Here is a 16,707-nt window from a genome sequence, read left to right as displayed (position 1 = left end):
ATCAAAGAGTTCTGAGTGCCAGAGTTATGGTGGTTTGTGTTTCAGCAGCTTCTATGTGCCACTTCTCTGTTAGTTGAAACTGATTGCTGCTGTTCACTGATAAGGCATATAACTACGGTGGAAGGGACAAAACGATATTCAAGTGAAGTCAGGAGCCAATGGAAGACTGCTTGCCGTTCTTTGGTCACGCCCAGCTCTGTGTTACCCCACATTTGTGTACAGCGCGTTGACTGCTTGTCCATTTGCCAAACACTTTGTAAAACCTGTGGCACAGCCTGCCTCGTCGCATGTTATACTAGCCTTTATGGATGACGCTACACTTGTATAGCGACGACACGCGTTACAGAGTACTTTATGGTTCTGCCAACGTGCTCGTCACCGCGAGATCGACTTGCGTAAGCGGGCATGATATCCGAGGCATTTTACTAGCCAGGCGCTGTTCTTTCCTATAAAGTGTTTCCTCCTTTTCTCTGTGGCACGCGTCACACGTTTGTGTCCTAACGAAACGTGCTTTTGGGTACGTCAACGTAAAGAAGCGTGACTGCTTCTTCACGCTGAAATGCACGCACTAATGGAGCCAGTTCTCCCGACTCTCTTTCTAGGGCTTTGCATCCGGTGACGCCTTTGAGGCAGTAAAATATCAAGAACGAATTTTTCTGCTTAGGCCCTGCTCAGTGAGGCGCACTCCAAAGGCATTTTCACTACAGGCGGCGGGGCTCAGCGTGTGTGATTACGAATGCTTGTCGTGGATGCTGGTGTTGGCACATGTGGGAGTTTCATGCTTTTCACACATAGAGAGAAAATTACGAAGCGCAGGAAATTCTTTACTTCACCACACTTGTATTGGGAGAGCCGCGATGTTTTCAGCACATGGAAACCTCGTCCATGCCGGAACTGCCCTCCAAGGCACACGAGGTGTCTTCCACCGTGACAGTGCCACAAAGGCTGAGCCAGCGAAAAAAAACAAAACAATAAAGTCTCCTATGTGTCACCGAGGTTTTATGGAACAACGTTTCGACGGCAGCAGTGTCTGAACTGCTTAGTGGCTGAATGTGCCTATTCTTATTTTGCCATTGGCCTGTCATGAAGTACAAAATGTTCTGCCGAGTGTTGGCTAGTGAATTCGGTTGTTTACAAAACATGTTTCTGGGAGTGATAGGTTTGCAAAGCTTGGATGGAACGCTGCCAGGCGGTCGCATTGAGTGCAGCTGAGTACAGCAGTTTACCACACAATAGGACATATGGGCAGTCGTGCGTTCGAAGCCTAGCTTTGCTCGCGTGGCTGATTCCACCGTCGTCTCAGACACATTATCTATTTTGTAAACATTGAGAACGTAGAGAAGCCCTCAACGACGACCTGTCACGCTGTTGGCGGTGGCAGAGAATCTGAATACTGTTACAAGCAAGTCTGTATCACTGACTGTGAAGAGAATCGAACGGTTGTGGCAGCGGTGGACCCCAGTTATTGCTTCTCGTACTCTTGTTTCAGCTGTTGTCTCATTTCTATTCAATGGAGTAACGAAATCAAGTGGCACAAACAAATGAGTTTCTGCAGCCAAGGTATTTACGCACGCAAACTGTCCCGTGAAAAAGAGTCGTCGCGTGATATCTCTGATGGCAAACGGTGGACTGCCGTTTTACTACGATTTATGGCACTTGCTCATGCACATGCACAGGTATTATGACTCTGTTCTGACTGGGACTGCACTTGCGCAAATCTCATGCGTTTGAAAGCGTCATCTCCTTCTGTTGAAGTTGAACCCTTTCGCCTGTCAAGAATATCTCAAATATGCAAGAAGCACGTGATGCGCAAATTATTATCCGACTGGGCCTGTTACTTGGCGGCGCTTACATCTATTTAGCCTATTGCTGGGCTGGAACCTTGTCATGTCGCATATAGTACACAACGGGCATTTGATATTTCTGGGAACCTTTAGGAAGTTCGTCTTCTAAGTGGCTTTCCTGAAACATCAACCTGCTCATTCACCAGCACTAACAACAGGAAGTAGTTACTCTGCACTATGCGTGTCGCGGTGATTGAATCAAGGGGCAAGAGGTTAGCATCGCTGCGCTTCAGTGGGTCCAACACTGATATGGAGATTGTGAGTCAAAAGGTATGACAGCCCATGCGTATCATCAGTGACGCTTGCATCAGCCCATCTTATTCTTGGACATTCCTGGTGTGACTCCGTATATCATAAAAGGCTATTTATGAAGCATCACGTTTGCTGTACAGCGCGCGTCCAGGCAATACAAACGCCAAGGAGAAGCATCTAAGAGCTTTAGGCTTCAGGACATTCGGTATGTAACAGATAGTGTGAGTACAGGGCTGCGCGTTCCCAATACACACAAATACCAAAATCATTTAACGCGGCATCTCACCATGCACTTTAACACGCATGGAGCGACAATCTTCTCATTGCTTCATCAGGCTGTTCGTCACCTGGCTCCAAAAACAGAGTCCGAATCTGTACAAACTAACACACACGCAATTGTGCATTGCCAAACCAGCTCCGTGTGGATAGTAACCGGTTTGTAGCACTTGCTGGTACGCAGTCATTCCATTTCGGAGCCAAATCGCTCAGCGGACTCAACCGAACCAAGTGGTTTGGACATTAAAGATGTGGTATTGGAAGATCAGCTAGTAAGCACTGCTACATTGTGCAGACTTCGTAATTAGCATTCACTGAAAAAATCTTGTCTTTATCTGTCATGAGATTCGAGGGCAACTAACAATAAAGCTTTTAGCTAGGAGCCTTTCTCGTGAGATACAGTAATCATAGACGGTGGTTCAAAAGAGCGTCAAATACAGCTCGATGCAGTGAAAAGGATTACAGTGTATGCCACGCAATTTTGTGAAAACTAATAATAACAGCTGCTATGAGAGGCACGCGAGAGTGCTTTGAGTACGTTTGTTCTTGAGGATACCTATCAAATGCCGACAGGCTTTCTGTGAGCGCAGGCAGTGCGTAGCGTTGTGGCAAACTCTATTGCGCAAATTATGTGGACCATTTCTGCATGCTCCTTGACATAAAATCTACCGCCATGGCGTCCGTGCCACATGGTAGTGGGTCAAATTGATAATACGTAGAGAGTAAGCGTTTTGGTGCATTAACCGCTTGTGATTCATATTAAGAATCTACATCAACGCGATAAATAGCTTCATTTGTGTTCGAGCGTCATCCTGTACAGTCTTTCTGCCGACCACCGTGCCATCGAACAATATCTTTATTCATACCAAGCAAGCAGCACTTTAAAAAGATTTGTTTGCAATGGCTAATTACTCAATGTACCACCCTCCGTTCGAAATTTTGTGCGGCCTGACTCCTCAGCGGCGTGTATTTACCTGCAAAAATTTTCCATTGGAAAGCATGCACAGGTTATTTAATCATGCTGCACGCATATATACACTACGCTTGAATACTCACATAATGCATACATTCTCTCTAGTTCGTGAGTTTGATGAAATAAAGCTGAATTGGCGCAGTTCTCAGTATGCCCAGGTATCTTGCACTTACTGGTTCGTAAGAACCGGAGCTGAGTTTCTGCACAGCACACCTTTTTAAAATGAAACCAGACGCCCTTCTTCAAGGGCGACAGCACACAACGCGGCTTTTCCTGTACCAAAAAATCACGAGAATGTTGCCGGGAAAGAGACAAATTCGATGCATTATCTAAAGCAGTGTACACAGGCACTGACAGCATGGCGAGCTGGGACTATGTTTCACTGCACATCGTGGATTTTTCGCAAAAGAGGTATCGCGTGAGCGATCCATGTAAGACGCCCCAATTACTTCCAGTGTATCGGTCTGCACAAGATGGTAAGAGTGGTACAAAACTGCATGCACGAATATAGACACAGCACAAAATGCACACTGACGAGACAGGTCTCTCTAAATCGGAAAGCAAGAAGAACACGCCTGTATAGGACATCTCAAAACCTGAACAGGTCGTCTGTTTGTGACTAACTTTTAAACAAGCGTTCGAGCCTCTCCTCTTGTTAGGAAAAGTTGTTTATGTTGTTGGATCCGCAGCACTTTGTTTTGCTCCGTAAACATATTGAACTTCAGAATTCTACGGTCAACTATGGCGACGTCTGCGGGCAGATGAAAAGGCTTCTGCCCTTGTCCCTATCAATGGCACGTATGACAAACGCCAATTCATATGCACGCGTGTGATGCTTTTTCAATATGTCAATATGAATGTCCATGATCTATAACGTGCAGCACGCTGCTGTGACTCAAAAAATACGACCAGCGCATGAAGGATCTGTCGAAATCTAGGAGGTACGTTGTGTTACAGTCTGTTGCGTTCGAATGTAGCAACACATGTGAGCTTTCGGCCAACCCAGCAGCTGTGCGGTTTGTATGGAAGGTGTCGACATCATCATTCAAGTGTACGCAGGCCTAAAGAAAACAATTGTGTCAGCCAGTTTGTGAATCGTGAGATAAAGACAGAATCAATCTTTGCATTATCAGGAAGTGGGACACTTGGAATTCTTGGTGTGGTGCCTCTTGAGGCCTCCAAAGCTAAGATAAATTCAAATTTAACTCTGCTCTACGCCATTGTCGTGACTGCTGTTGTGAAAGTCTAGTGCAATCTGCTTTTTGCACAACATATTTAATTTCATTCTGTTAATCATCTTCATGCTGCACTCGGCTTTCGCACGCATTCTCACCGCCACACACAGTGTAACCGCGAAGGTAGTGCGGCTTTTGCTTGTTCACAGACGTGTTTACGTGGATCGCATATGCTGCACTGAATCGATGATAAATAATAGCTGGCATTTCTAGAAAGCTCGTGTACTTAATCCTACGTAGTGCTCAAGCACCCAGGAGCATGCAATCATATTTTGTCACCATTGTCAATCAATTCAGTGGTCTATAATCAACTCCTGGGCAAACCACATTCGGCCAAAGCATTATGTTTTTTCCTGATAACAAGGCAGTGTCTAGTAATAGTGTATCCGTTGATTCCATGCAGCAACACTCTGAGCTTTCCGCTGCGTGTTAACGTTGGTAAACAGATACCATTGCGCGTTCGACTCGTCGGCAACAAACATCTATTCTCGTAAATCCCAGGTATTCTCTGGGCTTTTCGTGAACTGCTAGCGTCGTCCCTCAGGCATAAACAGCCCTGCGCGGGCTCCCCTATAAATGTCTAGAAATGGACATTATTGCGTTTCGTCTTCTAAGGAGATATGAAACATGGAGCATCTTGCCGAGTGCTTTTGTACTATCCAAATGGCAGAGAAACGCCCAGAGTTAAGCCCGCGGATAGGTAAAGCAGTCTATCATCGCTATAAGCATCCTGCTCTGTTTGTGTTTTTCAGTATAGATTTTATTTTGGTGTGGTGCTCATCGAGGGAATGCACCCAGTGACTGTGAACAACACAGTTTTCACTTGGAAGCCATACAGCGTAGAGACATGCAAAATGAGACAACCAGCAGCCATGGAGGAGAGGAAGAGAAAGTCCAGGACGAGGCTCTAGTTTAGGGTGCAGGTAGGCAGGAATCAAGATGAGTATAATTTTGCGATCTTCTTGGATGTTATGTGCGCGGCGGTCCTCACAACGTTGTAACGCACTTTTAGAGACCATTCAACAAAGCATTTCATGTAATATGCCAAATCGTCGTTGGGTTGTTGTTTAAGGAGCAAATAATTTGATGCTTTCTTGTAGCCATGTCTATACGTACCCGCGACATGATGAGTTCAGTTTCCACTACCTTCAATAGAACAACTGCTTCAGAGAAGATTTGCAGCCAATGCCCCACATTTAAAAATCGCGAAGACCGCTTACTGTCTCTTCCGAAGGACTAGATATGGCGCACCACGCGACATAGCGCGCACCCCGTACGATATCTAGGAAGTAGGTGATACTAGCGTATCACTTGACGACATGCAGCAAAACTCTGATTTTTCAGGATGCAGAACAATTGTCTGGTTCTTCATCAAATGCTCGCATTGAGGCTCAACAGCTGGCAGCCGTACAAGAAGTGTCTCTCATGCTGCGTGCGAACGCTGGTGTAGGGATACCATTGTACGTTTTATTCATCAGGATGTAGGGCGCCGAAACAATCAGGCAACGCCCAGACGGCTTTACTAAATAAGGCAGAGCCACAGTTGGCTCACCCTTTTATGAAGCATGCCACTGTCGTTCCGAATATTTCATCCAGTTTGACTTTAACTTTCCCGGTCATTTTCCATCTGTTCAGCCTTCGAGGAACACACATGAAGGTTGCGAACAATCTGTGTGTTGTTTTGAGTGCTCAGGGGTAAGTTGTGCGAAAACAAGGGCAAATGAGAGTCGCGGAGACACTGAAAGTGAGGCCTGTGCGGTGCAAACGTGCGATGATATTTTGTCAATATGGCCGACCGTAATTCAAGACGTGCCGCACTCAGCTACCAAGCTAACCGAGTGCAACCGGTGTCTACACGCACCCGCGGCATGATGAGTATAGACTGCGCTACGCTGATTCGGGCGAGTGGGTAAGAGGAGATCCTTATCGTATGCAATTCTTTCAAGGCGTTCCACGAATCTCTACTCTCTCGTTTTACATGACCAGCTAGTAAGCATTATGCAGCATAGTGGGAAAAAGGTGACGTGTTGCACAAGGTAGATCTGTTTACAAGCAAGATTGACCAATTGATTCTGCGCAAGTAGCCTCCAAGCTCAAGAACCTTGCCTCTCGGTGGACGAGCAAGTCGGCAAATGCGCTACAGCCGTATGATAGAACACTTGCAGCGAGCGGCATTTCCACATTGCACCTTTTTTCGTTACATCAGATGTGGTCGCTAGTTCTTCTGCAGTTCTTTTTTCACTGCCAGTTGGATGGCCCGCTTATCAATATCCAAGCGCATGCGCGATGGTTGGTTGCCACTTTGTTCGGCCAGAATGCATGGTCAGAAGCCAAGCACAATATTGAAGAAGAGGGCTAGTGCTGTGATAAAGTTTTTGATCTGTGGAAAGCACGTCACTGTGGGCTTCAGGGTGACCAAATGAAGCACTGCGTGCAAAGGATGGTTCACGTAAAGCAAGGCGGCTTTCACTCAGAGCCGTATTGCTGCGGTTTGCAGAAAGTTTCGAGTTTTGTGCAAAATCTAAAGTGCATGGTTTTACGTTTGTAAGTGTACCTGTTTTTGTCGACAGAGCTGTCCACTTTAAGATCCCAATTATATCCTTCCTGCCGATGCTGCGGCCATATGTATCGACATGCACTAATTCAGAATTCTCCAGGCAGTGTCGTAGACGTATGATCAAGCTTTTTGTGAGCCAAAAAAATACCATGTTTTGCCATGAGCAAGCTTCCTGCACCTGCATTATCCTTTTTGTCCGGCCAAACGCGTAAGCGAGTCAGTTTGGTGATAAAATCTTGTAGTGACTGTTGAAAAAATACGCTACCACTGTACTTCTGTTGCTACGTTGATGGTACCACTGCAATCTGTGCTGAGCTAGTGTTTTTTGATTCGGTGGTGTTAGCTTTCACAATTGTTGGCGTTTAATGCCGTCACTACAAAGTCAGGTCCTCAGCGTCTTCTTTGCGCAGTATTGTATGATTCGCTTCGTCGGAATGCATACGGCGCAGCATTGCGAGAACGTTAAATGCAACGATTGTATTTGCGCGGCACCACTTTGAGGGACACACGTCGGTCTGCAAACAGTCAATTCAGACGGTTTTGTGTTTTTTTGTTTTCATTTCTCATGAAAACATGGTGTCACAAAAATTGTGTGCTTGTGTGTGTATTCTTTCAATCGCACTTCCTGCATATTGCGACAGGCAGCTATACTGTCGTTAAGTCTGTTTAAAAAGTGTGCAACTGTGCTCAATTTTGAAAAATTTGTCACCTCCTTCTCCCCGTAAAAAGCGAAATAAGGGCTGGTCTCCATGGCGCTTTTCACAACTTTCTCAACACACCATAGTGCTTTTGTCTATACCAATTTAGTATTCTTGCGAGCAATCCCGCATGTCACTTAAACATGCCACGTACATATTGCTACTTACACTCTCTGCAATCATCTTATACGGGGTTCGTCTAGTCGTCTGCTCTGCAGCGTACAAGTGAATCAATCATATTTTCATGGTGATCAACATTTTAGGTGGGACTTGGTCATACTAGCCAACGTTTTGCAGCTAAACGTTGTCCTCTAAGCTGTGTGTTCAGCGGCGAATTAGTTGGTGGCGGATCTGTTGGTCTTTTGCTCAGTCTGCATTTCAGTTCAAATATTCACAGCTCTCACGAGATATTTTTTCCGACGCGTATCTCGAGAAAAACAGTCGAACACTCTTAAATACAGAAAAGTCCAAGTATGAATTATGGTGCTCGCTGCGTTTATACGTGTTCGGAATGCCGCGCAGTAAGAATCACTCAAATTCCCACAAAACTCTTCGGTTCCCTGCAGCTTTGTCAAGGAAATGTAGCAGCCATTTTGATATCTACGAAGACGAAATAGGCACTAACAGGACGTCGGTACTAATTGAGTCTACTAGTGACTGCATCTCGGTGATACGACGCTGTGCTGTCGTCATAGTAGCCATCGGCGTCCCCGACGCTAGTCATGCTCCTACTGATTTGATACTCATGCGTAATCCAATGAGATGGTGCTCGTATCTTTGTGTATAGCAACATGTGCCATGGGACTCAATTTTACTAACATGTCGATCGGTCCGCCTTTACGTTTTCGCAGTGTCCCATAATTCTTGTTCGTGTGCTCGCCAAGCGTGTATGGCCTACTCCAAGCTAAACAGTACAACAGAGAAGTTTTTACATGCTTTGCAGATGCACGGCGTTCCAAATGAAGGCCGACAGTTTTAGAGATCCGTGATTATGTGTGTTCTGTTTGGCTGGCTGTTGCTCCTTGCTAGTCTAGCGGCGAATTGGTGCCGTCGCTTGCCAACGCCGTATTGTTCTCCCCCTAGTTGGCTCCTGTGATGTGACCCCTGGGTAAAACACGTAAGTAGAAACGGTATTTTTCGCTCTGTTTGGTGCAAGCCTGTAAGAGCAGCTCGTTGGTTTGCCCTGGCGTGGCCCAATGAAATGCATCCTTCCTTGCAAGCTTGACGCTAAATGTTCACTGTTTTAACCATAGGTAGGCGCCTACTTGAATAGCATGTTGATGCTTTGCACTAGCCTCTCATGGGAAGGGAGTCAGATGATATTCAGTTTGCAAACTGAAGTCTCCCAGTTACAGAGGCACTCCAAAAGGCACTGCGGAGTAAACTGACTCCGCAGTGCCTTCTAGAGTGCTTCTGTGACTCAGAACCTTTGTTCTGGAAGCTCTTTATAATGGTGAATTACAAAAACAGCACCAGCATCTAATTTTTCCATCCAGGGTTGTAGTGTATTGGTGAAGACGATGAAAATTTTTGAAATAGTAGCGTCTTGAGCTCGCGTGTTTTTGCAGTGCTTTCTGTCGGTATAAAAGCATGCGAACCCTTTTGGTCAACTTTACACCCGTTGCGAGTTTAGCTGTGAGGTGGATTTAGTCTTCTTCGTCTCGTGCGGTGTCTGCCCCTGGGCAGCGAGTGAGGAGTTCATACTTTCTACTGTTATTGCAAATCGCTAGTTTTGTTACAAGCGTGACTTTCTTCATCTCTTACAACGCCTTTATACCTCAGTTTTATAAACCTGTGATCATAGCTTGTACACCACAAATTAGATAGCCATGAGTGATGAAAGTAGCATCGCTGTGAAAGAGGTTCATTCATTCTACCCAAAGGACGCAAGCGTGTCAAGGGTGTTTCAGCTAGACACTTTTGAATATTAAAACATCGTTGCGCCTTTGGGATCATCAGAAGTAAGCTACAGCACTGTTGCACTCCTTCACAGCTGATGTGCTTGGACATTTTCTTCCTGCCCGACGTTTTCTTCAACAGCTTAACGGTCGGACGCACACGTGCAAACTCATGTTGGCTATTATGAAACTTATGTTGAGGTGCGCGAAAAAGTGATTGCCTTCCATTCATCAGTGGGCTCGCTAACTTTGCGTACCACGTATTCAAGGAGCTGACATTAGCTCAGAGCCCGCTCCCTTCCATATCAAGCAGCCGAATTTTCTTGTTTGGCAGTCCAGTCCAGTCCACGTACTGGTAATGTGGCATTCATGTGACTCTGCGAATTTTTTTTCCTATCCCCTACGCAGGGAGTGCGCACTTGCGTCAATGAATAGATGTTGAACTGCCCGGGACACGAGCAACAACATGATCTGCGTTGCGCCTAGCTTCGTCGTCTGGCTTCATGATGCTGGGACTGTAAGCGTTTTCAAACCTGCAGGATGAGACCGGTGTATCTCACCTCAGTGCCAGGTGAGCTTTCCCGTGAGGCGAGCACAAGCAAGCCACTTTACAAGCGCCAATACTGGCATACTCTTGCTTGAGGAGTATCGCTGAAAACTATGTCGGTATCAATTAAGCTCGTGTCTTGGCCGGTTGTGAGTTCTTTGTTTCGTGTCAGCACATCCTTGTTATCGACAAAACCATAGAGGCGAATGGTAGGAACGTGGGTTCCGCCGTTTCGCTCTGGCGGCTAAGCACTTTTCCTCGCTGTTCCTTTCGGTCCCATACTCGTCTGCTATATCTCAGAGAGCAATCTTCTTGCCGATGCGAAAAGTGCAGTGATTACTTTGTCGTATCTTGATTAGGATCGCAGTATACAAAGCTAAATCTCACCGATTTGCTCCAGTGACGAAGAATTTGCCTTGAATGAGTCCGCATATCCACGTGTGACTCTTTCGCTATTTTTAACGTGCGTGGAAACAAACGCTTCTAGCCGGGTGTCTTCTGGGGCTATTGTCCCCGTGAGTGTTGCCCTTGCGAATGTTCTGAGATGAGCATTTACTGTTTTCTCATTATCACTGCTCGGGCATTCGCGAGTGTTAGTTATTTAAATGCGGGGAAATTAATTTTTTAAGTTGAAAAGAAATGCTTAGGCTGCTCAGGTTGTAAGTAGCCAAGGTGAATTCCAGCGGTTCTTTGACAAGCTGGGCGTGGGAATGGAAGCGGCACTTCTAGAAGACAGAATTGTATATCCTGACTGATAACCCAAGCCTGTTGAGGTTTTTGCTACTGCTCAGTCTGTAGGAAATAGAACCTCTTCTTTCTGCCTTCCGGCGATTTTGTGTTTTGCCACAACGCTTTTCTGGCGATTCCTAGATATTAGCTTGCCTTGCCGGTCACGTTTTGCCTTTTGCGATAAAAGTGTCTGCGCGACCGACATATCATGCTGGGAGGTAGTTCTAATGCACTTGCCTGGTGGATCTAACTGGGATTGAAGGAGCACTGATGGAGGCCGCTTTGAAATATGCCTTTTTGTAAAATGCATTAGCGCGACGATTGCAAGCAATGTTGACAGTGGAAGCTGATATTTCAAGCCGCAAAGGCCCCTGCACCACAAACATCACTCATGACATATGGCAACAAACATTGCGAAAGCAACCACACACAATGGGCCTGTAATTAGGTCAAAAAACATGTTGCGCTACAGCATGCACAGCATGGAGGAGGGCAGAGACCAAACGTGTGTTCTGCAGAGGCATCATCCCGCTCTTGTCTCCTCTAACGGCAACTCCCCGTAATTGTAGGATGTAAGCGACTCTCTAATGCAAAATTCAGGGTAGCGTTGCAGCTCTGGCGTAGCTTCTTACTAATTTGCAGCGCAGGCCGTGGATGGCGAAGACAAAGAAAGTGCAGCGTGTTCTAGCTGCTTGAAACTCCCAGTCATTTACAGGATAAAATGACTTTCACTGAGTGCGGCTCAATTACTCTTTTGTTAGCAGGATCGAGTGTCTAGTTGAGGATATTCCACGCACTAACAAATGAATGGCTAAACTGAGTTTGATTTTATTCCACACTGCTTACACCTCTCGTGTGCTGTGCAGCTGCACCGGATACGCACGAATGCGTGGGACTGCTTAGTACTGCTAGCCTCGAGTGCAAAATACTTGCATGAGTTCAAGATTTCCTTGGTGTTTAAATGGTCTCAAGGTAACCCAGAATAATATGTTGAGCATAGCAGGATAAACTTCTAAACTGTCTCCTGCACCTGCTGGCCAGACTGTAAGGGCTGATACAAAACTTTCAATCCATGATGGGAAATCTCTTCGTTTCTGCAGGAGCTCCTTTCCTACAGAAAATTGTCGTGTCATGTTTCACGTGTGGCTTCCTTACGGAATACCGTGTTCCATCTCCAGCCAGACTGCCAAGCAGGTCGTAAGCAATCATTTGAGAAACAAACATGAATGGACAGGCGACATGAACGTTCCAGCGTTCTTCTGTTGCAAATTGCTACACAAGCACGTAGAGTAACTTACTGAAGACCATGCAGGGTCCTAGTCACCAAATATTTGGTGCATATAGGGAATGCTCAACGATGAGCATAAGCTAAAGAGGCAATGATATTTCTGCTCCCGTCAGCTGCTAAGGTCAGTTGCATACTTCTGCACGCACTTGCTCTGTTAGCAGAGGGCCTTCGAGAAACATTATTAAGCCCTTTCCGTCTTTACTCGAATGAAAACTTTCTTATTGTTGGTATACGTGATTAACTTTGGTCTGGCAGTGTTGACTGAACATGCATGAAGCAATGTCCCTGCGGCATCGACGCGAAAAAGAATTCCATGATAATTTGTCAACCCACAGAATATAACCATTTTGAAAGCACATTTGACTTAGGGCTCATGCACACATGGGCAGCATAGTAGTGACCCACGCATTCCCCTTTACAGTGGGTATGTATGCTGCGCACCGTTTCTGGAAGAAATGGGATTGTTGTCAGTTCAGCTAGGAGCAGCAAGGAAAATGCTACTTCCTGTAAAGACAAAGTGAAATTAACATTGAGTTCGATTTGAGCTGTGTAACAATCATACACTGGAGTAGCGTTAATTCCTTGTCCTCTTGTTAGTGAACGAAAATCTAGGAAGTACGGCAAGAAGCTGTTCTGGCGCGTTCGCGCTTCCACCCTCGTGGCCATCTTTGTCTTTCCCCAGACTGTACCACCAAAATAAAAACAAAATCGGTGAAACAGCCAACTTACAGTGAGACTCTCCAAGTAAGCATCATTCAGCTAGAAAAAGGTTAACGTTTCAAATGATTCTATCCTTGAAACTTACTTGACATGACCCAACACGAGTAGCACAAAAGTGAAATATCGTGAAGCTTTTATTTGAGCTTTGAGCGTGCATATCTCACAGACCGTAAGCAGCATGTGATGCAGCCTTCAAGGTAAAGCGGTTTGCATGGCGGATTCCCCGCTGTTGATAGGGAAATTCTTCTACTTGAAAAGACTTTCTTGTTCGTCCTTGTCAAGAGAGGAGAGTTTTGAAGATCTTGTGCAATCACGCGATTGAATGACCTCTAGAAGCTGCAGTGTCGTATGTCTTCTACATTGGTGCCAATGTTGGAGTTTCCTCTAATGAAGGCTGTTCTTTACATCTAATTGTCACGCTTAGGCAATCGTGAGTTCAGGTTTGCTTCACTGTCACACTGTTGGTAGCCTTCCGAATTCAGTGATCCCAAGCCTGTGCAGCTAATGCACTCTGTATTGCAGGTTGTGAGTGATGAATACAGGAATATGCGTCAGGGTCTCTTACTCTAAGGATTAGAATGACCAAATCAATGCGCGGGTAGGCAAGTAATCTGATGCGAGCAGGGTCTCTTGAAGTGTGTTTCTGTGCGTTTTTGCGGAGTGTCTGATGACAAGACAGTGGCTTCGGGGTCTACGCGTAGTGTTGCACTTATTCCGAGTGTTACTGCAGCATTGTATGATGCATAGAAAGTCCGTTGGAACTGTTTATAGGAGAGCCTACTGAGAGCAAACTGCTGCAATTATGAACACCTACCATTGTGGGAAAACCACCCCCAACACAGCAAAAAATGCAGATGTCACGTGGCTTATGACGGAAGTGCGAATACTGGCATTGTGCACGAACTTCTTTTGCTTTCCACGCTTCTTTCAAGCCATCGCACCGCTTTCCTGTATTGTGTTTTTCATGTACAGCTTTTTCTAGTGGAATATAGCTCCGTTCAGGCGGTGCGTGAGCCCTGCACCTCCTTTGTGTTCTACGGCAATTTCAATGCTTGAAAGATTTACTCAGCTTGCGGGCGGAAATGTTTCTAAACAACACTGCTATGTGTCATTACACGCACCCCATATTCAGGCGGTTTTCCCCACACAGATAGTAAGCTGCAGGCGGCCAACTGTCTATTTAAAAGCACGCTTGAATTCTTGACGCCAAAAGGGGCATTCATATAAACCTGCTCGCTCCTGAAGCCGATGCATCCTTACTAACTATAGATTTTAATGCGCTTAACCCGTTCCAACGATTCTTCATAGGACGCTCCAGGAAACAATATGCAGCTTATCATGACTCCAGGTGACATCTTGGTCTCGTGACAGACTTATTTTTACTGTGACAGAAAACGGTTTTCCATGGACACTGACTGCTCGATTTCAAAAAGGAATACGCACGCTTGTTTTTGTTTAATTATTGAAGCGGACAAGCTCGTTTGCTCGTCTTAAGGACGTATGCTAGAAACCGAAATTAACGCGGAACGCTGAAGCTACGCAAGTAGGTTACAGTGCGCTTACTAGACGATACGTGCGACTACAGCACTTTAAATTTTCGAGAGTACCCAGAATGTGCGCAATATTGGTTTTTCTGCTAGCATGAATGCCCCTGGAAAGGCGTATAAGTTTGCACAAATTAAAAAATTCTGCCGTCTCACCAGCAAATGCGGCGCCATGTCGTTTGACGTTGCGCTTCACCGAAATGGTCGATCATGCTGTAGGGGACTAGCACACTTGTGGCTGCAAGTAACCGGCAATCGGCTAATTATCAGAGCAAGAGTTTTATATGCTTCCCAGGCACCCTGTTTACACTGCAGCAGCCAAGCATTTCATCAACTATATGCAATTATAACTTATACCGACACAGGGAGTACGAGCTAGGCGTGGACAATCTCTAGGGTTGAATTCGAGAATCTGATGCAACATCTATGTAGAAACGTCTTTGCTTTTCCAGGAACTTAGAGCGACTTTTTGAACAACAAGTAGACGCGCTGCGAGGATGCACTTGTGAAGCATTAGCCCATATAACATTAGGCCGGTGCTGAAACGCCTTTGTGAAGCCTGTCATTGAGAAGGCTGCCGCCATTAAAAGTTCTCAGCGTTGCTGCTGAAGGGGTTCGAAGCATTTTTCGGGCGGATTCTCCAGTCTTTCGTAGCCTGAGTCTTTCGTCGAATAGACAGTACGAATTCGAATATGGTTGCAGTCAGCAACGGGCACCCAAGGAGCACATGTGTGAGAGTAAACATGTAGTGCAAAATGTGGGTATCGTACATGACTGTCCCTGTTGGCGTTATGCCCTACAACCGTGCTACAAATGCTCCTCTGCACTTGCAGCAGTACATAAGGTTACTGAGGTAAATCTTGGTGGGATGTTCAGCACAATATGCAGAACGATAATATAGATTCTTCTTTTGTGAAAAAGCACTCTTCTACAAATGTGCCGGTAAGGCGCTTTTGCGACTCGTATACGGAAGTTACGCCTGCATCTCTGGCGTGCATAATGTTATTTGCCAACGCAAACCTACTGGCAGAAGCTTATACTTCAGCAGCAAAAAACAAGCCACAGCTCATCGCCTGCAGGTCTGCTCACCAACAATTTGAAGCTCTTTCATTTCTTACTTGGTCTGCTACTTTGTGCACATCGGTACACGTCCATCAACCGATTGGAACGCAACAAGATCGGGATTGCTTTAACGCTGTACAACATTTCGGACGCCACTTTATAGTGACAGCGGGTAATTTCGTGCCGGCACAGTTTGTGAGCCAGGATATTAGCTTATGAAAGCAGATGGCTTCACCGAAGCGCTTCCAATACACGAGCAGCAATTTCTATTCGGCGTGTATAGTAACAAAGTCAAATACAAACAACGCTGTACAGAAGAAAATCATCTTCTCTTGGCTTTTAGGACGGCTTGGTTCATGCCGCCGCTGAGTTCAAAAGTAGATTCAGGACCACAAACGTTTGGTAGTGCAAACGTTAGCATTGGGTAAGTTTGGACATTTGTCTGTGCCATTGGTCGTCAGTATCAACGATCCCTTTTGATGCTAGCTGTGTATGTTCTTGAGCAAGCAGTGTGCTGTCGCCGCTGCCCGGCCACAAATTCATATACCATCACAGCGTATCCGACTATCATAGCTGATAATCAGACATATAAGTAGCTGCACGCCTTTCTGGGAGTATATTCCTTCAAAATAGCATGCAACACCCCATATCAGGGCCGCCAGTAACTGGACGATCCATTGTGACAGACACAGACGGCAAAGACAGAGACAAAAGGTCGTCTAACGTGTTGGCTTGAAACAAAGCCGAAGTCTTCTGTGGCTCTTAGATGCACATACTAGCCAGCAGGAGATGGATAATTTCGTTGGATCTGGTGGGTGGATTGACTGAGAAATGAAAGCGACACTCCTTCCGAGGTAGACTGTACGCTGTGTTAGCTTCATTCTTGCCCAGTTGACGGGGATTCTAATGTAGGAGTGATGGCATTATAACAAACAGCTTTCCAGAAGGCGGCCGTGCTTTCGGTTTCTCTTCGACGAACATCTTACAAGGCTTAGCATGTGTGCATACTCCAGATACTCCAGCCCCAGATAAACTTTCTCCGGTCAACTATTTGTGCCTGTGCTTTTGAGCCCGCTTTTTGATA

The sequence above is a fragment of the Eimeria tenella genome, genomic scaffold (assembly GCF_000499545.2).
Source record: "Eimeria tenella Houghton genomic scaffold, Eth_scaff49, whole genome shotgun sequence".
Lineage (NCBI taxonomy): Eukaryota > Apicomplexa > Conoidasida > Eucoccidiorida > Eimeriidae > Eimeria > Eimeria tenella.
This window is presented reverse-complemented; position numbering follows the sequence as displayed.